Here is a 10,085-nt window from a genome sequence, read left to right as displayed (position 1 = left end):
CGCTCTTGTCTCCAGTCTGCGTTTCAATGTTTGTTCTGGGCTACCCTGTGCAGATGGTGTTAGCCCCTGTCCCAGCATGGCTCCGAGTCAGCCAGCTCTCCGCCTGGGCTGCCCTGGCAGAGGGGACTGGCTGCTGATGGCAGGTAAGTCAGGCATTGTGAAGTGTTGAGATTTGAGGGTGCCCTGGCATGGTCCAGGGTCGGGCGCAGCCACTGCCCCCTGCCCCAGCATCTCATTTGGGTGGCAGGTCCATTGTGCCAAAGGATCGAGGCAGTCAGGAATGCTGCCAGCTGTGGTGCAGCACAGAGAGCAGGGCATGGGCTGCCCGGGGGGTGGGCCAGCATGCGGAAGGGCCCGGCTGCAGGGGGGATGGATTGTGGGATGGCCCTGACTCAGGCCAGGCAGAAGGGCATGGACTGCAGGTGGCAGAGACTGGGCCAGCTGGAGGGGTGGCCTAGGGCCAGGCGCTGGAAGGTGGGGAGCCCAGTGTGCTGGCCAAGGCAGGTCAATGCGCACACAAACACACACTCTTGTGCCCTGCAGGAGCAGCACCACCTTGCAGTGAGGGAGGCTGGAGGTGGGGGCTGAGGTGGGGCTGTGCCTTGCTGGGAGGCCAGGCACTCTGAGGTCACAGGGACGGGTGCTCACTGGTACTCGCTCTGAGTTGCGTGTGGGCCTGGGACGGTTGGCATAGGCAGCCTGGCTCCCCCATCACTTCCTTCTGCCCTGTGTTTGCACCAGGGGAACGGGGGATGCAGGCGCTGGTGAGCCCTATGTGCCCTGTGAGTGGGACCCCAGGCTCCTTCCGGGCTGGCTGGGGTGGGACTGGATCTCTGCTCACCAGCTGGGGATGTAGGGCAGCACAAAGCGTCTGGGCATGGTCTTTGTGCTGGCCTGGCTGACAGCTCTAGGCTGAGGCTGACTCTCTGGGAGCTGCTGGCCGGCTGTGGACTGAGCCCAGCGAGTGCTGCAGGGTGGGGGCCTGGTGGGGTCTTGCTGCTGCAGGCTGAGCCTTGAGGCGGGAGTGTCTGGTCCCTCTGCATCCAGGCTGTTGGGCTCAGAGGGAGGAGGGCTCGTGCCCTCATCTGGGCCCCAGAACAATGGCTTGGCAGAGCTCCAGGGGACGGCCCAGCCCAGACGGCCTGGCGCTGTCCCATGTGCACAGGCACCTTGAGGAACCTGCTCTGTGCTGAGTCACTCCCCCAGGAGCCAGGGCTCCTTCCAACCCAGCTGGCACCCCAAGCAGCCCAGGAGCCCCCATCTCAGCACGTGCCCAGCGGTGGCTGCAGGACCAGCTCATGTGGAGGGCACCCTGCCAGCATCCCCTACACTAGGGAGGAGCTGGGCATGGGACGCAGAGAGAGGCACATGCCTGCCTGTGCGGGTCCCATGCTCCGTTTGCAGCTGGAGGTTAATGCATCCGCTGGCAGGCAGCTGAGTCATCGCTTCCTGCAGTGCCACTGACCCTTGGCCCAATGAGAGCACAGCCGGGCTGGGCCCTTCCTGCCTGCCCTATCCAGTCCAGGGAAGGGAGGTTACGTCCCCTGCCCACAGCCCCCTCTGCTGCTGCTGCTCAAGCAGAGCTGACAGGAGGAGTGGAAAAGGCTCAGTGCTCTGGGGGTCTGTGCTGGGCATGAGGGGCCTCCACCCCGAGCTGACCCCCTCCTGGGTTGCCGGCTGTGCGTGCGCAGCGTGCAAAGGCCCCCTCCACTCACAGGGAATTAAAACAAGTGATGGGAATGGAGGTAATGCAGCAGCTACCACTGGCCCTGTGCTGCCCTCCCTGTAGCATGGCATGGCCCGGGCACCCTGCATGTGCCCCCTGGGACAACAGTAGGACAGGTCTGAGCCCTGGCACGGCTCCCTCAGGAGCATCACACCCCCGTGGAGAGGAGGGAGCTGTTTTTGCGCCTGCTGGGGCTGAAGCAGGGTGGGGGACAGGGCTCTAATCCCACCCAGGGCCCTGGACACTACTGCAAACACCACCATCCAGGCAGGGCCATATTAACCCAGCACTAGGCCCTAGGCAGGCAGGGCCCTACCTTCCACACCAGAGAATGGGAACAAACCTGGTGCATCCCCAGTAATCCATGGGCTGCCTACAGCTGCACCAAACATCACACTGCCTGGATAACCCTCTCCTAGCCACCTCAGACAGCGATTGGCTCCAGCTGTTCAGTCACTGCCCTATTACCCCCATCATGTCTCCTCCCTTCCCCTGGCTCCCCGCCATCCATCTAGCAGCCAGCCCCCCCATGTGGGCACTCACTGCCAATTCCTGTCCAGTGCCTGATGATGAGAGCAAAGCTCCAGCTGGTTGGGTTCAGGGACCTGTAGTAGGTTGTAAGGTGGTCGCTGGGCAGAGCAGAGGAGACACGGGCAGCTGGATGCAGGGCAAGGCCATGCAGGCTCCCGGGGGAGCCCTGGTGCAGGAGCTGCCCTCATGGCACTGGCCACCCCATTGTCCGCTCAGGTTTGGCCCAGTCACCCATCCATCAAGATGGAGGGGCAGCTGGGCCAGACTTGGGTGGTGCTGCAGCCTGATGAGGTTCGGGTCATGTTTTCTAGACCTTTAATCATTTTTGTTGCTCTTCTCTGGACATTCTCCAATTTGTCCACATCCTTCCTGAAATGTGACACCCAAAACTGGACATAATACTTCAGTTGAGGCCTAATCATCACAAAGTAGAGCAGAAGAATTACGTCTCATGTTTTGCTTACAACATTCCTGCTAATACAGCCCAGAATGATACCATGTCTACCACTCCCCCCCTTCCCTCCTCCCATCCACAAGGCTTGTTACCCTGTCAAAGAAAGCTATCAGGTTGGTTTGACAAGATTTCTTCTTGACAAATCCATGCTGACTGTTACTTATCACCTTATTATCTTCTAGGTGTTTGCAAAGTGATTGCTTCATTATTTGCTCCATTATCTTTCCCGGTACAGAAATTAAGCTGACTGGTCTGTAATTCCCCAGGTTGTCCTTATTTCCCTTTTTATAGATGGGCACTTTATTTTTCACCTCCAAAAGGGCCAAAAAGAAGTACTTCGTCCGGGCCAAAGGGTTTGAGTACCTTTATACCCGCCCACTTCCAGGCTCGCTGGTTAACTCTGTGGAACAGTGAAAAGGATAAGCAGGGGCACACCAGCTCAACTCCCCAAAATAAAGAGACCAAAAGACTGAACCTTTTTGGGAGAAAAATTTATTCATCAGCCAGCCTGCAATTCCAGGTGGCGAACCATCAGGCCCTCTTGGGCAGGTACAATTGTAACTTATAGGACTCCCTCCGTGAGTTCAGGAGTCCTCCTGCAGGCTTTGGCCCAGGAATTCGGCACCCTGTGGCAAGGTGCTCTCCCCAGAGGGCGTGCGACTTGGCGGCCAGGGTGGTCCCATCAGGGGTGGTTATGAGGTGCAACTCCTGGCTTCAGACCGCCAGCCCTGTCCCACGAGATTCAGACCTCGATCCAGGGAACGGTCTATTTTTGATGGGAACGGTCTATTTTCAGAGCAGACTGATGCGAGGCTGCATGGGTTAAAGGACACTCAGGCCACTCTTCACTTGCTGGGGATGCACACGCTGCAGTCTGCATGGAAGCAGTTCCAGCCGCCCCCGTCACCAAGGCCTTGGCAGCCTCGTCAGGGGTCTGCAAGGAGAAGGGACAGAGACACGAGCGTTAGCCGTTGCTTCCTTTCCTCCTCCCGCTCACCTGTGCAGCCCAGCCTGGCGAATGAAGGATGCCAGGGGCCAGAAACTCATTTTGAAGGTGTGCTTGAAAGCGACGCCCCAGTCAATTCCCTGGATCCACCTTGTTCTTTCCTCAACCATCTTTGTCCCTATCGTTTGGTTGGTCGCAAATCACCTTGGACCACTGATGCTGGACATAGTATCTCAGGGTTATACCCTGCAATTTTCAGCTGCCCTTTCTCCCACCCCCATCCCTCTTCAGGGACCCTTCTCATGAGCAGCTCCTTGTCCAAGAGGTTGAGAACCTCCTGTACCTGGGGGCAGTGGAGGAGTTCTATCGGGAGACTTGAAGGGAAAAGGGTTCTATTCCCACTACTTCCTAATCCCAATGGCAAAAGGGGGCCTCAGACCCATTCTGGACCTGCGTGGCCTCAACAAGTCTCTCAGAAAGTTGAAGTTTCTCAAGGTCTCCCTAGTCTCCATCATTCCTTCCTGGATCCGGGAGACTGGTATACCGCCCTCAACTTGAAGGACCAAGGTCACAGACATTCCATAGTGGGTGGACACCATTTCCAATTCACAGCTCTCCCTTTTGGCCTCTCATTGGCCCCAAGGGCATTCACAAAATGTAACCTGAGATGTTGAGGGATTCAGGTCTTCCCATATCTTGATGACTGGCTCAATCTGGTGAGTTCCACCTGCTGCAAACTGTGCCTATTAATAAAAGAGAAAAAATCCACCTTAATGCCAGCCCAGGGAACAGAGTTCATTGGGGCAGTTCTTGACTCCATGCAAGCCAGAGCCTTCCTTCTGGAAGCACATTTTCAGGCCATGTTGGACCTGATCTCCCATGTAAAGAACCATCTGCTCACCATGGCTCACACCTGCCTGCGGTTGTTGGGCTACATGGCTGCAGGTACATACACAGTCAATTCTGCCCGGCTACACCTCTGGGCTTTGCAAGCATGGCTGGTGTCAGTCTACATCCCCAACAGGCATGACCCGGACTGCGAGTCAGGGTGCTGGATCACATTGGGTCATCCCAGATGGGTGGCTGGACCATGGGTGTGTGTTGGAGGGAGTTCCCTTCACAACGTCATCCCTGTCACTGATCCTGGTCTCTGATGCTTTGGATCTGGGCTGGGGAGCCCACCTGTGCAAGCTAAGCATCTAGGGCCACTGGTTGTGGGACAGTCTGGCCCTCCATATCAATATCAGGGAACTCAGAGCAGTTCGCCTGGCCTGCCAGGCTTTCTTGCCTCACCCAAAGGGCAAGGTGGTGCAGGTCCTGATGGACAATACTGTCACAATGTAGTACACCAACAGGTGCCAGATCTTTGGGCCTTTGTCAAGAAGCTCTCTGCCTGTGGGACGTCTGTGTGTGGCATGCCGTTCATCTGGTAGCCGCGTACCTGCCTGGAACCAGGAACATCTTGGTGGATCACCTCATCAGAACCTTCTTGTCTTGCCACAAGTGGTCACTCCAACTGATCTTCCTGAGGTGCGGGATTCCCCAGGTGAGCCTGTTTGCATCCAGACAGAACAGAAAATGCCATGTGTTCTGTTTGATCCGAGGGTGGGCAGGAGCTCCCTATCTCATTCTGTGGTTGGGAGTGCTGATGTACACCTTCCCGCCAGTGCCACTGGTTCACAGAGTCCTTTTGAAGATCAGGATGAGAACTGTCCTAATAGCCCCTGCTTGGCCTCACCAGCACTGGTTCAGCACATTGCTGAGCCTTTTGGTAGCCACCCCGCGGCAACTGCCCCTCTAGCCGGATCTGCTGTCCCGGAACCATGTCAGCTTTTTGCACCTGAAGCTGGCAGTGCTGCACTTGATGGCTTGATTACCACATGGCTAAGCACAGACAAACGGGCGTGCTTGACCCTCGTCCAGCAGGTCTTACCGGGTAGCAGAAAACCCTTCACCAGAGCGACTTACCTGGCCAAACGGAAAAGGTTCACATGCTGGGCCTCGGAATGGCATATTCAGCTGAGCAGGCCCCATTGCAGGAGATCCTGGATTATCTGATGACCCTCAAACTCCAAGGTTTGTCCATGTCATTGATCAAGGTCCACCTGGCGGCTATCTCAGCTTTCCATCCTCTGTTCCAAGGCAGGTTGATCTTTGCTCACAACATGATGACATGGTTTTTTAATGGTCTGGAGCATGTCTACTGCTTGTCCGGGATCCTGTGCCTCGCTGGGACCTGAATCTCGTGCTCCTGAGAGTCACAGGGCCTCATTTGAGCCTCTAGCTTCCTGCTCTCTCCTGAAAGATCTTGTTCCTGGTGGCAATAATGTCGGCCTGCGGGGTGTCGGAGATCAGGGCGCTCGCTTTGGAGCTGCCATATACAGCCTTCTACAAGGATAACATCCAGCTGGGACTGCACCCAGCATTTCTGCCCAAGGTCGTTTCCCAGTTTCCTACTGGCCAGGACATTTACTTACCCGTCTTCTTTCCAAAGCCTCATGCGTCAGATGAGGAGCACAGACTACATGTCCTGGACATCAGGAGGTTGCTGGCCTTTTACTCAGATAGAGCAAAGCTGTTCTGTAAGTCAACATAGTTGTTCATTGCAGTGGCAGACAGAATGAAAGGTCAGCCAGTGTCTGCTCAGAGGATTTCATCCTGGATCATGGCCTGCATCTGCTACTGGTAGGTGCCTCCGCTGGTGATTGTGACAGCATACTTAACTAGGGCACAAGCATTGTCAACGGCCTTCCTGGCACAGGTACCAATCCAAGAGATCTGTAGGGCCACCACATGGTCATCTGGCCGCAAGTTTGCACCTCATTATGCACTTACCCAGCAAGCCTGAGACAACATTGGCTTTGGGAGAGCAGTGCTACAAGCCGCACGACTGTGAATGTTGAGCCCACCTCTAGGGATACTGCTTGTGGGTCACCTAGAATGGAATCGACATGAGCAAGCGCTCGAAGAAGAAAACTCAGTTACCTACCTTTTCGTAATGGATATTCTTCAAGATGTGTTGCTCATGTCCATTCCATTACCTGCCTCTGCCCCTCTGTCAGAGTTGCTGGCAAGAAGGAACTGAGAGGGTGTAGGGTTGACGGTGCCTAATGTACTGACAAATGAGTGCAGCACTCAAGGGCACCACAGCCGAGCTGACTCTTTGGATACCAGTAAGGCAAAAATCTCCAATGACCGCGCACTTTGCATACACCTAGAATGGAATAGACACAAACAACACATCTCAAAGAACAACAGTTATGAAAGGTAAGTGACCATTTATTCTTTTGAAATGAAAGCAGTCTCACGGGATCACATGACTCTAGGAGCTGGGGGTTTGAGAAAACACCATGGGGACTGGAGCTCATCCTAAAGGAGAAGGCTGTAATCTATCAGGCAGATGTCTGCACTTGTAGGATGGGACTATCCAAGGAGGGATAGCTCAGTGGTTTGAGCATTTGCCTGCTAAACCCACGGTTGTGAGTTCAATCCTTGAGGGGGCCATTTAGGGATCTGGGGCAAAAATCTGTCTGGGGATTAGTCCTGCTTTGAGCAGGGGCTTGGACTAGATGAGCTCCTGAGGTCCCTTCCATTCTATGATTCTACATTCTAAGTGAATCAATTGCCCAGACCCTGCTCAAGGGCAGGAGAGGCACAGATCTGGGCTCATGCTGAGCCGGTGATGCAACAGCAGCCAACGTTCATGGCTGACTGATTAATTCCTGTTAAAGATGTTTGAACCACCACACACCCTCACCTCTGGCTGTACTTTAAATCTGCAGGCGGGGGGTGGGAAAGGGCCTAGGCAGAAGCTCTGCAGTGAAGCAGAGAAAGAATCAGCTTTAGGGATTAACGCTAGTTCCTTATTCTGCTAAAGCTCCTTGCTCAGGGCTAGAGGAAAGTGCCACCTTCTGGGGTTCTTTAAGATTGTCACAGGCCAGTGGGAAACAGGAGAAAGTGTAATGGTGGAGGAGGGGAAGCTGCTGCTGGAGCCAGATGGGGCTGCAGGGAAGCCCTAGAAGGTCTGAGCTGTGGTGGCAGGTTCAGTCTCAGCCAGGAAGTACCTAGGGGTGCCCTGGTTCCCATGAGTCAACAGCAGTGTCGCCAGATCCCAGGCCGCCTTGCAGCCTGGGCTGTGAGCAAGACCCTGCTGGACCCATGGGTGGCAGGTTTGTATAATTTTTTGGTGGTGCCCAGAATGCGTCCAAGTTGCCCCTCCCCCTGTCCCCCCCCCCAGTATATATATTTTTAAAATAATGTAGAAATGGACAGGAAACAGTAAGCATTTAACAGTTTCCCTATACTGCACAATGTGGGGGGTGAGGCTGGGGTGAGTGGTTTGGGGTGTGGAGGGGCTAGGGCAGAGGGTTGGGGTGTGTGGGGGTGAGGGCTGTGGGGTGGGGCCAGGGATGAGAGATTCACGATGCAGGAGGGGATTCAGCCTGAGGCAGAGGGTTGTGGTGCGGGGGTGCAGGGTCTGGGGTGGGGGGACTGGGGATGAGTCATTTGGGGTGCAAGCAGTCTGCCCTGGGGCTGGGGCCAGAGAGGAGGCCTCCCCCCAGCCCTCTCCCCACCAGCAGCAGTGAGCTCTGGGAGAGGGCCACCCCCCCCATCCCCAGCAGCACACTCACCCCCACCACTGTTACTGCACATGCGCCTAGGGCCCCCTCTCAGCTCCAGGAAGCCCCCTCGCCTCCCCCCGGTGGGTGCTGAGGGGAGCCTGCCATCACATGTCGCTGGCAGCGGCCGGTGAGGGAGCGAAGTGTGGAGTGGCAGGCAGCCGCCCGCTGCCCAGGGCACAGGCAGGGACGCTCTACGGGAGGCGCGTGGGGGCACCAGGCAGGGCCAGGGGAGACACCTGGCCCCAAACTCTGTGCCTGGCTGGACCTCCCTGCTGCAGGAGATTGGTGTATGAGCATTCCTGTTTCTATAGCAACCATGGGACTCTGCAGAGATTGATTTCAATTTCCATCCAAGTTTCTCTCCCAGCAGGTCACTAAAACAGCAGCATCTTTGCTTCCCCAACAATCTGGGGAGACCGTGCCTGGGCCAGTGGCTGCTTCCGAGCCCAACAGCAGGGGGTGGTGCAGGACTGGCGTCAGAGCGGGAGCTGGGGGCCAGCCAGGGCTGGGGGAGGGGAAGCTCCCCAGAGCTATGCGGGAAGAAGGGAGAGCAGGGTGGGGGTCAGGACTGGGGGCTCTGACAAAGATGGGAAGGAGCCAGGACTGGCAGCGCAGTTTGGTGGTGCCCAGAGCTGCGGGGTGGAAGGGCAGGGCTGTGGCAGAGCGGGGGAAGACTGGTAGCATGTTTTGGCCTCTTTGCCTGGCTTTAAGAGGAGGCAGTGGTGCCTGTGCTAATCCATTGGGCAGGCACCAACTGTCCCTCTGCTCTGCCAGTGTCAGCCTCCAGCAAACACCTTGTGCTTTCTTACCCTGGGTCCCCTCCCCGTAACCATCTGCAGCCCTTCCTCACTGTGGCCCTTCGGCCACAGCCTTCAACTCCCCTCTGCCACGGTGGCCTCAGGGGGGAAGGAGTGGGAGCCAGTAGCCCTGCCCCAGCTGTACAAAAACCTGTGGCCATGACTGATGACAGAAGGGGGATGGAAAGGAAACAGGCAGACTGAATTAGTTCAGTCTAAACGGTCTACTGCTCACACCCAGGGCCCAGGGTAAGACTGTGACTGGTAAACAAAGGAAAATGGAATCAGAAATTAATTAAGCAAAATTGGTGTGTCAGAAATTAGGCCTGTTGGTGGCCCAAATAATGAGAGAGGTGGGCTATTCCACTATCACTTCTTTCTGGGATCCTTAATGAGTCATGAGGGTGTGAATATGCCAGGTACCTTCCATCCTGGCTGCCAGCCCCACTGGCTCCTGGCCCTGGGATCCAGGTTGACATTGTTAGACCTTCAGCAGCCTGATCCTGAGCGATGTGCTGAGCGGACCAGGCTCGAAAGCAGGGCCCAGCTGTATCCTGAACAGCACCTGGATGTGAGGTCTGACTTCCTGCTTGCCCTCGCATTCCTTCTTCTCTTATCTATCACTCACCGTCTGCCTGCTGGTTAAGCAAAGCCTGGCTGAGCCAACCACGACTGTCTCTTTTACAGCAGTGCTTGGAGCCATGACCAGAGAGGCAGCTAAACACCAATGTTTTAAACAGCCCACCACTGGTCCAGGTCTGCGGATCTTGGAGGGTCGATCTACATAATGTTTTGGAACCAGGCTGGACAGACCTGGGCTCACCCTAGTGCTCTAGAAACAGCTGTATAGCCAGCCTGGTGAAGTGGTGACTCAGACTGCAGCTTGAGCTCCGAAGCCTAGTGGGCCTGAGCCGTAACTTCTGAGCACTGTCAGGCCCGTAGGGGGGCTGCGCAGGGCACCCAAATGGCTAGGGACGGCCCTGGTTACTGTCCCCCCCCCCCCCCCCCC

The sequence above is a fragment of the Chelonoidis abingdonii genome, chromosome 8, assembly GCF_003597395.2.
Source record: "Chelonoidis abingdonii isolate Lonesome George chromosome 8, CheloAbing_2.0, whole genome shotgun sequence".
Classification (NCBI taxonomy): Eukaryota; Metazoa; Chordata; order Testudines; family Testudinidae; genus Chelonoidis; species Chelonoidis abingdonii.
This window is presented reverse-complemented; position numbering follows the sequence as displayed.